The 13,712-nt window shown below is 44.4% G+C and overlaps 1 long non-coding RNA gene across 1 annotated transcript in view; it reads left to right on the forward strand.

The window, feature by feature from the left end:
- The first annotated feature begins 1,058 nt into the window (after nt 1–1,058).
- The window catches only part of LOC122462579, a 34,446-nt gene continuing 21,792 nt past the window's right edge, over nt 1,059–13,712 (forward strand). Inside the window, exon 1 of the long non-coding RNA XR_006285242.1 lies at nt 1,059–1,120. This is a non-coding gene — a long non-coding RNA (uncharacterized LOC122462579). The remainder of the gene's footprint in view (nt 1,121–13,712) is intronic.

The following is a 13,712-nucleotide window of genomic DNA, read 5'->3' on the forward strand; positions in this document are numbered from 1 at the left end:
AAGGACTTCAGTATCTAAAGCACTCTACATAAAATATATAGTTGCTGAATTCAAGTCTTGGAGACTATTCAACTTGTTGATAAAATAATTTCAGTTAACAGAGTTCAGGTAATCAAGGTTCCACTGTAACTGGATTCATAGTAACTCTGTTAGACTCATTTTAAAAATTCAATAACTACATAGCAGCAAGAAAAGGAGTACTTGTGGCACCTTAGAGACTAACCAATTTATGTGAGCATAAGCTTTCGTGAGCTACATGCATCCGATGAAGTGAGCTGTAGCTCACGAAAGCTTATGCTCACATAAATTGGTTAGTCTAAGGTGCCACGAGTACTCCTTTTCTTGTTGCGAATACAGACTAACATGGCTGTTACTCTGATACCTAGCACCAGAGGTGCCAAAAACTTAGGAAGAGACAAAGAGGCCATATACCTTCAGGGAAGAAGTAGTAAGTGTTAGCGAATTAAAGTGATTTTGATGTAGCAGTGACATCTCTGAATATGTTCTCGTTTTAGCAGAGTTAATAGATGGATACAATTGAGCAAGACACTTCACCAAATGTAAGTGATTCTAAAGGCAAGAAGCAAGGAGTGAGTTCGAGATGGAGCTTCAAGCATGGAAACTACCTTTTCATATTTGCTTACCAAACAACTGTTTAGAATACTTACCTTAAAGGGTTTGAAAATGTTTAGATCTAGAATAGCTTTTTCTATTAAATATTTCTGTTCTTTATGTGATGAAACTCCCTCCTTCTCCCCCCCCCCGCCCCGAGATAATAGTGGAACGGAAAAAATGTTAAACAGCAGAAATTGAAGTTAGACATTTTTTAAATCAGCAGCTCCAGATAACTTGCAAAGAGTTTTAAGAGAGCTGGTTGAGAAGCTCACACAACCATTAATGCTGATTTTTCAGTAAGTCTTGGAGCACTGTGGAAATTCCAGAAGACTGGAACTGTGGCGGATGGGAGAAGGTGCCTGCAGGTGAGAGCAGTGTGTGGAGCCTCCTGGCCCCCGTGCCTTGGAGCTGGACCTGCTGGCCGCATCCGGGGTGCAGCGTGGTGCCAGGACAGACAGGGAGCCTGCCTTAGCCTTGCAGCGCCACTGACTGGGAGCCACCCAAGGTAAGCCTGCACCCCAACCCCCTGCCCCAGCCCTGAGTCCCCCCCAACCCAGAGCCCCCTCCTGCACCCCAAACCCCTCATCCCCAGCCCAGAGCCCACACCTCCAGCTGGAGCCCTCACCCCCCTCCACACCAACTCCCTGCCCCAGCCCAGAGTCCCCTTCCACACCCTGAACCCCACATTTCTGGCCCCACCCCAGAGCCTGCACCCCCAGTTAGAACCTTCACCCCAACACACTGCCCCAGCCTAGTGAAAGTAAGTGAGGATGGGGGAGAGCAAGCCACAGAGGGAGGGGAATGTAGTGAGTGGGGGCAGGGCCTCAGGGAAGGGGCAGGGCTAGGGTGTTCAGTTTTGTGTGATTAGGAAGTTCGTAACCCAAAGCAGAGCACACAGACTGAGCTAGGCCTCGCCCACACGCAGTGTGCCAGTAAAACTACATAGGTTTTTGAAAGGCAAAATGGCCTTGCCTCACCCCACATGGACTTTTGAACCTCCATGCAGAGGGCATGCACTGAGCCACATGTTTGTGGTAGGTATTGTGCGGAGCACACACTTCACTGGGCTACACCATCATCTTCTGAAGTTCCAAAGATGGGCATGAATAACTAGCACGTTAATAGACACCAGCACATTAACAGGCACAGATCTAATTTTAGAGATGAGACAAATAAAAACAAAGCTGGGACAAACAAATTTGCTCAAGAACTTCAGTCAGAGCAATAACATTCCTTTAGTTTCTTTAGGCAAACTCCAAGCTTTGAACACCTGTTAGGTAAATAACCTGAAACAAATACCCCAATTCCAGAAATGCAAACAAACTGAACACACTGAAGCACACAGGATAAGCACAAACAGACATTAGCAAAATGTCATTCCAGTCCCAACCTCATCCTACCCCTGCTGTTACAGCACTGACCAAGGCCTTGTCTACAGACACAGAGTTGACCTAGTTTAACTGAAGATGGGATTTTTAAACACTGATTTAGTTAAACTGGTGCAAAAGGCTGCGTGGACACTTATTTTGGTTTGAACATGGCATATTTTGGTTTATCTTATTTGGCAAGTTGATTAGGCATCTGTTTAAGATTAACTGGAAAAACCCCACTAATAAGGTGAAATAAGAGTGCCCACACAGGGATTTGTATCAATTTAGCACCTGATTTAAATTAAATTGGCATAACCTCTCAGTTTACACCAGGCCTCTGGCTCTAGCTACATTAAGGAAAATCAGGCTAATGTAAAGACATTGATGTAGGTTCATCAGTATAAATTCCTAATGCACTGTATTGGTGAAAAACAGAGCTTGCACCAGTGCAACTTAATCCAGCATACCAAAGAAAAGTGCATTAGTGAAAGCCCCACTTCACACAAGTGCAGCACATCAACACGAGGGGTTTGTACCAGTGTAACTACATCAATGCGATTACAGTGGTGTGAAATGTAGATGGATCAGAGTTGTTATAGAATCTAGATCTTATTTACTATAGCATATCCCTACATACATGTGGGCTGCTGTACTATGTTGTGATCACCAAGGGGGAACCCTCAAGGCAAGCCAAATTTAGACCTGGCATACATGGGTGCAGTTTTCATTGAAATTCAGTGCTGTAGATCATAGAATATCAGGGTTGGAAGGGACCTCAGGAGGTCATCTAGTCCAATCCCCTGCTCAAAGCAGGGCCAATCCCCAATTAAATCATCCCAGCCAGGGCTTTGTCAAGCCTGACCTTAACAACTTCTAAGGAAGGAGATTCCATCACCTCCCTAGGTAACGCATTCCAGTGTTTCACCACCCTCCTAGTGAAAAAGTTTTTCCTAATATCCAACCTAAATCTCCCCCACTGCAACTTGAGACCATTACTCCTTGTTCTGTCATCTGCTACCACTGAGAACAGTCTAGAGCCATCCTCTTTGGAACCCCCTTTCAGGTAGTTGAAAGCAGCTATCAAATCCCCCCTCATTCTTCTCTTCCGCAGACTAAACATCCCCAGTTCCCTCAGCCTCTACTCATAAGTCATGTGTTCCAGTCCCCTAATCATTTTTGTTGCCCTCTGCTGGACTCTTTCCAATTTTTCCACATCCTTCTTGTAGTGTGTGGCCCAAAACTGGACACAGTACTCCAGATGAGGCCTCACCAGTGTCGAATAGAGGTGAACGATCACGTCCCTCGATCTGCTGGCAATGCCCCTACTTATACATCCCAAAATACCATTGGCCTTCTTGGCAACAAGGGCACACTAGATAGCACATTAGAGGTCTGATTCCATTCTGCTTTACATCAGTGTAAATTAGGAGTAATTCTGTTGACATCAGTAAGTGTGAAACTTGTGTAAGTTGTTCTGCAGTATTAACAAACTTCCCAAATAAATCTTCTGTAACAAGAGTAGAATCTACTCTGTAGTGCTGCAGCTATCTCTGCCAACTGTGCCCACGGTAAAATATTTAAAAAAAAACCCTCACATTTCTTTGTGTTCAGTTTCAGATTGGCAGCCTTCAGCTTATCAGACCACTTGTAAAAGTTTTTAGTATGCACCAGTTCACCATCCAGGCATAACAAACAAGCTGAGAGGCATGCCATGTAATACGCTTACCACTAGCCTTTCATGTGTGGCTGTCATTTTAAATTGCCATAGGCTTTGTTCAGCTGCCAAAAAAAGTTCTCCTTGTCCTTTGGATTCACTTCCACCTGCCAATAGCCACTTTTAAGATCCAGTGTGGAAAACTAGATTTAATCTGCCACAGCATCCAGGGAATTGCCTATTCATGACAATTGATAAGAATCCTTTAAAGAGATTTAGTTTTATTTTCTATAGTCCACGCAGAATCTGATGCTGCCATCCGTTTTCTTAATCAAAACTATAGGTAAGGCCCAAGGAGCTTAATGGCTACTTTATATGTATTATAGATGAAAGGCAGCTGTTACACCCGTCAACTTCAGTTAGGTTTGACCCAACCAATAACAGATCTAAATACTTGGGAATTGTTAATATATCTAAACGTATTTAGTAGCCCTTGCAAAGGGAGGCCAGTCTAAGAATGGGCTGAGCTGCCCTCAGCAGACCATACAGACTGAGTTAGGCCTTCCCTGCACACTAGAAGTGCACCAATAGAGTTAAATTAAAAAAACCACATACACAAGCTGCACACAAAATGATTCTGTCTCACACGACAGACTTTTGTGCCTCCATGTGGAGGGCATGCACTGAACCAGGAGTTTACAGTAGATATTGTTCTCCTTGGATAATGGGACATCACCAGGAACCCTTTACAAGACGGTTAGATCTGTGTGTTTAATAAAGACACCAATAAATAAGATAAATAGCTGGAACAAAATAAATATGCTCAAAACTTCAGTCAGAGCAATAACATTTCTTTAGGTTCATTAAGGCAAACTCCAAACTTTGAGACTATTACATAAATAACCTAACAAATATCCAAATCCCAGAAATGCAAACAAACTGAAAACAGTAAATGCACATGGGATAAGCACAATCAGCCACTAGCAAAATGTCATTCCAGTCTCCCTGACCTTATTCCACACCCACTGGTGCAGCAGAGAACAGTCTGGGTTCTATCTACATTAAGAGAAGTTGTGCTGGTGACATAGATGTAGCTTCACAAGTGCAAGTGCCTAATGCAAATACATCGTCCTGGTGCAGAGTGGGTCATATGCCAATCAATTTAATCCAGTAATATACCAAAGTAAACTGCAGCACATATATCCTGTCCTAGCCAATCCCTTTCGGGGATTGGCGTAAGCTTGATCTGGCCCTGCCCACTCAGGCTGAGAGGGTGGCTCTTTACCCTCTGGTTCAGAGGGAAGCCACCCTGGCTCCCTACAGTCTCTAAGGTGCCACAAGTACTCCTTTTCTTTTTGCGGATACAGACTAACACAGCTCCTACTCTGAAACCTCTACTATGTTCAACAGTCATGAGACCAAGAGGAAACTCAACAGTCATGAGACCAAGAGGAAACTCAACACATACTGGACCAAGTTTAGATCTGGCCTAAGCACAAGCAAGTTTTTAAAAAAACAAACAAACACTGAAATTAAATGGTGATACAAACAGTGTGTTAAGTTTCAGAGTAGCAGCCGTGTTAGTCTGTATCCGCAAAAAGAAGATGAGGACTTGTGGCACCTTAGAGACTAACAAATTTATTTGAGCATAAGCTTTCGTGAGCTACAGCTCTGTAGCTCACGAAAGCTTATGTTCAAATAAATTTGTTAGTCTCTAAGATGCCACAAGTCCTCCTTTTCTTTTAATGTGTTAAGTGTCACAGCAGGGGTTTGATTTCCCCTCTGCCTTACACTAGTGAAAGTCAGGAGTAACTCTATTGAAGCCAGAATTTCATAGTAAAACTGATGTAAATAAGGAAAATCAGGGCCCAACTGTTAACTTGTGAGAAGCCATGTATTAGTGGTAAAATAGTACCATTTGCTGATCTGATATTGGGTGGCTGTGCAGAAGGACCTCACGTGCCCAAAGAGTGGGAGGAGCAATATAGCATGAAAAGCAACTAACAGGAGATGCAAGATAAGTTACCTTATTTTAGATAGACTATCCTTGTTGCTTTTCCTGATATGCTCCCTTTCTGCCTCCTTAGCCTTTGCACGCCATTGAATGCCCAGTCAGTACAAGTCACCCTATAGTACTTTGCCACTTACACCCATTTTCTGGTCAATTTACACCTAGAGTGAAGCTTATGTTTATGTCACCACTGAACTAACATCTCCTTGAAAGTACCCAAAAGTTTTTGTCTTTAGAAGACAGAAAAATTCAAAGTCAAACTGGAACTATTACTGACAAAAAGTTAGTAGGGCTATCAATTAATCGCAGTTAATTCACGTGACTAACTCAAAAATTAATTGCAATTGCGATTAAAAAATTAATTGCAATTGCGATTAAAAAATTAATTGCAAGTAATCGCACTTATAACAATAGAATACCAATTGAAATTTGTTAAATATTTCTGGATGTTTTTCTATAGTTTCAATATTGATTTCAATTACAACACAGAATATGAAGTGCACAGTGCTCACTTTATATTATTATTACAAGCTGTAAAAATGAATAACAAAAGAAACAGTATTTTTCAATTCACCTCATAAAAGTACTGAAGTACAATCTCTTTATCGTGAAAGTGTAACTTACAAATGCAGATTTTTTTTGGTTACATAACTGCACTCAAAAACAAAAAACAGTGTAAAATTTTAGAGCCTATAAGTCCACTCAGTTCCATTTCTTATTCTGCTAATCACTAAGACAAACAAGTTTGTTTACATTTACGGGAGATACTGCTGCCTGCTTCTTATTTACGTCACCTGAAAGTGAGAACAGGCGTTTGCTTGGCGTTGCAAGGTATTTACATGCCAGATATGCTAAACATTCATGTGCCTCTTCATGCTTTGGCCATCATTCCAGAGGGCATGCTTCCATGCTGATGATGCTCATTAAAGAAATAATGCATCAATTAAATTTGTGACTAAACTCCTTGGTCCTGGATCTCCTGCTCTGTTTTACGTGCATTCTGCAAAAGTTTCACGTTATGGCAGTCTTGGATGATGACCCAGCACATGTTGTTCGTTTTAAGAACACTTTCACAGTAGATTTGACAAAACGCAAAGAAGGTACTGATGTGAGATTTCTAAAAATAGCTACAGCACTCGACCCAAGGTATAAGAATCTGAAATGCCTTCCAAATCTGAGAGTGATGAGGTGTTGAGCATGCTTTTAGAAGTCTTAAAACAGCTACACTCTGATGTGGAAACTGCAGAACCCAAACCACCAAAAAAGAAAATCAACCTGCTGGTGGCTTCTGACTCAGATCATGAAAATGAACATGCGTCAGTCCACACTGCTTTGGATCGTTATCAAGCAGAACCCATCATCAGCGTGGAAGCATGTCCTCTGGAATGGTGGTTGAAACATGAAGGGACATATGAATCTTTAGCACATCTGGCACATAAATATCTTGCAGCGCCACCTACAACAGTGCCATGTGAACACCTGTTCTCACTTTCAGGTGACATTGTAAACAAGAAGCAGGAAGCATTATCTCCTGCAAATTGTAACCAACTTTGTTTATCTGAGTGATTGGCTGACCAAGTAGTAGGACTGACTGGACTTGTAGGCACTAAAGTTTTACACTGTTTTGATTTTGAGTGCAGGTTTTTTTGTTCATAATTCTACATTTGTAAGTTCAACTTTCATGGTAAAGAGATTGCACTACAGTACTTGTATGAGGTGAATTGAAAAATAATTTTATTTTGTTTTTTACAGTGCAGATATTTGTAATCAAAACTAAATATAAAGTGAGCACTTGAAAATGTAGTAAACATCCACAAATATTTAAAATAAAATGGTATTCTATTGTTGTTTAACAGCGCAATTAATCACAATTAATTTTATTTAATCGCTTGACAGTCCTAAAAGTTAGTTAACAGAACATACGTTTTATTGGTCTGAGGATTCTCCCAGTCAGTGCCAGTGCTAGCCCAATGGGGGTCTTAAGCATGAATATTGGGGGGGGGGCCCACAACACACAATAAAAGCAAATAGGGGGTCCCTTTGAGCTGCGTGGGGCCCCAAGCAATTGCTTAGTCTACTTATGCCTAGCATCAGCTCTGCCTCCAGTCTGTCAGATAAAGGAGAGCAGTAACATGAAGTGATTTCTAAACACACAGAACACTGACTCTATGACTATGTCCTTACAGCCAAAACAGGGATTTCTAGCCCTGCTACCGAGACCGTTTTCCCCCCTCCCCTGGCCACTAGCATTTATGACTAGAATAGGCTAAGTTTTCTCAAAGAAAAAGTTTCTTGGGGTATTTCTTGTATCTTAATGATGTGAAAACAGGCCACTAGATGGCATTTTCAGACTACTTATCGTTGAGCCCCTTCTCTTCTTATGAGTGCTGACATTTAAGCATAATACCTTTGCACTTCTATAGCAGCTCTCCCCTGATGATCTCAAAACACTTGATAAAAACTAATTGAGTCTCAATATTCCTCTGGGGCATTATTATCCCCACTTCACAGACAAGGAAACAGGCACAGAGAATGGTTTAATGATTTGCTCAAGGTCTCATGGCAAATCAGTGACCGTGTTCAAAACAAAACCTAGGAGTTCTGACTGCCAGCCTCCAAGGCTAACTATAATTAGCTAGCTACATCCATTTTACAATACAATTGCTTTTTTTATTATTTAATAAAAGTGACATTCTGGTCAAGCTGAAACTACCTGGTGTTAGCTGATCTGCATATTCTACAGCATAGGAGAACGAGTAGGAGGGGATCATGCTATATTGGTTCTGTTTCTCTAGAAACTTTAGGGCCTCATTTTACCTTCATTTTCTCCTCTCCACGAGAGAGCACAGTGCACATAATTTGGGTTTAGTTTTCAGGGATCAAATTTATATTTTTGTTGAGCTATCACAAATGATATCTGATGTAAAGGGCATATCATTTAGTGCTGGGGAATATTCCATTTCATTGTTCACCGTGGTAAACTACTTTAAGAAAAATCTGTTGTCTTTAAACAAGTCTACATCTGCTTAAGAGTATATTCACAAACAAGAATTTTTTTGAACGTTTACATTTGCTGAAGGCCTTCATAGAAACGACAATGGACAGTCCTAGGCAAAACAATAACTAGAGAAGGGCACACAAGGACACCCTGCACTAGTCTGGTAAACAGTCAAACAGAGGACTGTGTGTTTGAAACACTGCATTGCATAGCAACACAGAATGCATATTCATGGCCCAGTCCAGCTCCCTACTGAAGTCAATTCATGTTGGACTGGGCCCATAGTGACTTTCTAAACCATGGAAATGAGTCTGGTACTCTGCCAACAGGGGCAGGTGCAGGAATCTAAGTTCCACCGCTTTTGGAGGGGCATGTTCTGTGCCTCCACCGGGGACAGAGGAGTTTGTGCCCCTGCCAATTATTAGGGGGGTGGGGCTGCCCCTACTTGCCCCCCCAAGTGTGCACACCCGTGTTTACAAAACAGGACCGATAAGTGTTCCTTTTACTGAGAGGCTTGTGAAACTTTAATGTACTTCAGATGTCCATATATATTTTCCATATGGACTAATGTATGGCTCAGGGATTTGTAATGGGATATAGAACCTTTCACCGTTAGCCCCTGGTTGCAGATTTGACCTACGTCATCAATGACAGACCATCATTAGTGAATGAAGGCTGTTCAGCAGCCTAAATAAATTGGTGTTCATCAAAAAAGTCCACGTAGCAGGGCTTATCAGGTCTGGATTTGGGACCTGCTGCTGCCTCAGTTTCCCCTCAATTCCCTAGGGAATGAGACTTCATACTGCATTTCTCCTCTTTTGGGAGTCTGATTCATTAACATAAAGCTCAAAACATCAATCTTCTATCCAGCCTCCCTCGCTGGGCACACCTTTGTGTAGGGTTCTAAGTCTTGCCCCTGCTGAGGCTTCTCCTCCTAGGAGGTCTCCCTCCCAGGCCTTCTTCCTAGACTGTTACTCAGCCTAGGCTTCCTCACTGGCCCTTATCCATTCCTTACAGAAGCACTCACTGTCTGTAACGGGGAAGAACACACCGGCATGGTGCCTCCTGCTGGCCATCCTGGGAATTAGCTCAGTCTTTTCCCAGGGTGCCCTCCTCTGCTGGTATCTCACCACCATCACTTCTGCTCCAGACCCATGTCACCTTAAGGATCGTGGCATTCTTTTCAGGACACAGTCCTCCGGCCATGCCCCATTCCTTTCTTCCCCCATTCCGGGGGAACAGCAGTCTTCTGTCCAGCCATCGCCTCCGTGACCGACTGCAGCCCAAGGTTGTAGCCACTTGCCTCAGTGGCAAACTTCAGCCCTTCACTGATCACTCCCCTCAGTGGCAAGTATGGGTGAGGTGGGGGGAGACCTGTGCCCGCCCACTACTTCAGGTCTCAACCCAGGGACCCTCTAGGCCGCAGCCACATTCTGTGTCTCCTTCAGCCCCCTCCGTCCATTTCCCTGGACCACTTCCCTGTAGCTCTAGCACCTGTATAAGGGCTTTGGAGCGCCCGGCCCGGCCCAGGGTGCTGGCGGTTCCCTCATCCCTTCAGGGACCCAGTACCTTATCCTTGGGCTCCCAAGAGGAAACTGACTCCTCTGTCCTGCAGCTCTCTTTATATATGGGCCTGCTCTTCCCTGACTGGCTGCACATTGCAGCCCCTCTCTGATTAGCTGTCTGCTGCGCAGCCTCCCCACGGCTGCTTTTAACCCTTTCTCCACCAGTGTGGGGCAGACACCCCATCACACTGCCAGATCTACTCATTCTGGACTTTCTACCTCTTTGATGTCCTGGAAGGATGGGTAAAGTTCAACTAAAACTCAGAACCTTCCTCAATCAAGGGAGGGGCCACTGAACCAAGGATCAATAGATTACAAGGGACAACAAATGAGAACAGGGGCAGGAGTGAGGTTGTTTGTTCAGAAGTTGGGATCCAAAGAGGGACAGTGAACCTGGGTCGTCACCCACTGCTCCACAAAGGAGTCCAAGGAGTCAGAGGTCACTGCCCTGAGAACTCTTCCTGTATACATGAGGAAAGGAAGGAACAGAAGTGGGTCCCAGTCGCAGAGCACAGTGCCCATTGAGCTTCCTCCTCCTGGTCTGTTGAACTGTTATCTTGGGCAGTGCCAGTAGGAGATTGAGTAGGAGGTCTCAGTTTTCATGGGGCAGCACTTGAGCAGGAGGTTCTGGAGGAGCCAGAAAAATGGCTGTAACCTGGCATACTATAGACAGACATGCACTAGGATCTCCCTCTTGCCACAAAAAGAACGAGTATCAGGAGACTCTGAACCACACCAGCCATGGCTTCGTGGAGGAGCTACCAACTAATATCCCCAGCAGGCTATGGGGCCTGAGTGGAAGATAGGTTGGCCCACCACAGCTCCTCACCCTCCGTTGGTGGTAACGCGTCATGCCATTTAGTGTCCAGGCAGGACTTAAGGGCAAGAAGTGGATGGTATGGAACACAAGTGCTCAGAGTTGTTCACAAGGTGTGGTTCAGACAGACCAGCTGACAGCATGCAGCCCACTTGGGTCATGCAATGAAGGCAGATGGGGATAGGGAAAGGGAGGAAGGGCTCAGTGATCAGCTCTGGAGGACCTGGGAGCACCCTCTTGTAGAGCCCACTCAAGGTAACCCAGGGAGGCAGAGCAGCCTTCATGTCCTGGCATACATGGCAGGTGACACATCAGGGAGGCAGCCCCACCTGCTAGGCAAGCATTATGGGGTCCACCCACCCCTACTGGCCATAATCCAGGAAGTCTCCAACTCTGATGACAGCAGCCAGGACCAGCCTCCAACACACTGAGGGGGCTCTATCACTTGTGCCCGAAGATGAGGGTAGTGCAGCAGGGGCTCAGCAAGGAGGTCTCGCGGTGGTCATTACAGACCTGGTCACTGAAATAAGCATCCGGGTCCCTGAAGTCTCTCCCAAATGGCCCTAGGCTACCCTTTATATCTGTCAGCAGGCCTAGGTCTTAGTCACATATTCCCCGTCATGTGACCCTTGAACTCATTCTCTCTGCCTGGGGAGGTGGGCTAACGCTGGCACATGGGAAGCTGAGCCCGATCCCCCTTAAAGGGCCAGCTCACCCTATGAGAGTCCACAAAATAACCACCACCACTGTAATCAATACCCCTATTGGCAGTATCAGCAGATAGGTCAAAGATTTAATAAGCAAAGAAACTAATGCCTGCAGGGAACATAAGAAAGCTTAGCCTGTTGCTGCCTGTGCGGTACCAGTAAATCTCCTTTGGGCAGAGAGCAAACTTGGGCTCAGTTCTCCTCTGCTTTTTATCTTGCATAGTCAAAAGCACCTACAGAAAATGGGTGCACAGTGGATGTAAGAGTAAGGCAAATGGATTGGAGAAGTGTAAGGGAGTAGAAGTATGTCCAATCATTTACACAGTTTAAGGCACAACTATGTTTGAGGATAATGAGATTTAACAGTTGTTCGCAATCTTCAAATACCCTACCATTGCTGAGCTGTCACAGAAGCACCTACTGCCGGTTGTTCTCCCTGTTATCTAATGTGTTCGTGATGAAAGAATTCAAGCTGAACAGGCTGATGAATATTACAGTGTCAGGGGTACATGTTATTTTGCTCTTACTGGAATTTTGTACAACTTTTTAATTTTTATCACTTTGTATAGTAGATATAAGAAAACAACTCTTATTTTATTACTGCCACAGCGGGAGCTTAAGTTGGAAGTTTGTTCTATGGCCAGTGCAAAACATTTTCAACCTATTACCAGTATGTTGGTGTTAAGGGCTACTGGCCTCCAGGACAACCCCTTTGGGGGCACATACACTCAGCTCCTGCTCAGGTCCTTTCCAAACTTAGACAAGTACCACCTTTTTAGGGTCTGATTTATAAAGTCTTTATAGAAAGACTAACTTACTTTGTTAATGGCACCAGGTCACCCCACTCTGAGTTCTTATAAGAGTCTGATCAGCTCTCAACTGTTCAAGAGATCTCCAGTTCCCTTCCTGGAGCTGGGGTTGTACTTCAACTGGTCACTCCCTCAAACATGGAGTTCCCAGCTCTCCTCCTGTAGCTGGGGGTAATTCACTTACTGTCTCTTCTCAAAGCAGGAGCCCCAGCTCTCTTCCTGGAGCTGGGGGTACTTCAGCCCACTGTAGGGCCTTAATCAGCTTCTCCCTCAGCTGGCCCCACTTACTCCTCAGGCTCAGAAGAAGACTTCTGCTACTAGCATCTTCTCCCTACCAGCTCAAGGCTCTGCAGAGCATCTGCCTTACTGTGAGGCAGGAGGCAGCATTTTGCTGGTTCCCCTCTCCCAGCCCATTCCCAGTTGATTAGGGGCAGAGGTGAACCTGGCCCTGTCCTCTCCGCAAGGCTCCTGGCCTTGGGCCCTTAAAGATACAGTGACCAGATTTCCTCCCAAGCACCATTCATTCCCCAGACCACTTACTTTCTCTCCATATCTCCCTTAAGTCCTTAAACTGAACCTTCAAACCCTTAAAGAGCCATACCAAGTGGCAGGGTGGGCTGACCCTGGGCACTACTGCCTTTAAAGGGAAGACCATCCTGTCATGGGTGTTTTGTCTTATAAACATTTATTTGGGTTGGTTGCATTTCAGTAAGTTCTACACTTTTAGATATAACTACACCCTAGTTAGTATTTTGTCCATTATAATTCTGAGAGTGTTGCTCTCTTGTAAATGCTGCTTCCAGATCATGGCCCACATAACAAAGACTAGGATAGATGTAAAGATAAATGCACTGACAGACTATAATTAACTATGTCAGTACAACAGATTCAGTGGAGGAATGCCTGTTATCCCAGCAGGAGATGAAGTGATACAATGGTCGTGGCCTCATGTACTGTAATATTTATCATGCTCTACTACAAATGCTGAGAACAGAATTGTATTACAGCATTGCAACTAAAGCCTGGTCTACATTACACAGTTAGGTCAACGTAAGCTGCCTGTTACTGGAGCCGTCCCTCAATGCCCTGCAATGACAATACAATCGATACAAGTGCTCCTGTCCTGGTGAGTACATGCACTGCTGACACAAGGAGCCAGGTGTGCG

This window comes from Chelonia mydas, chromosome 12 (assembly GCF_015237465.2).
Source record: "Chelonia mydas isolate rCheMyd1 chromosome 12, rCheMyd1.pri.v2, whole genome shotgun sequence".
Lineage (NCBI taxonomy): Eukaryota > Metazoa > Chordata > Testudines > Cheloniidae > Chelonia > Chelonia mydas.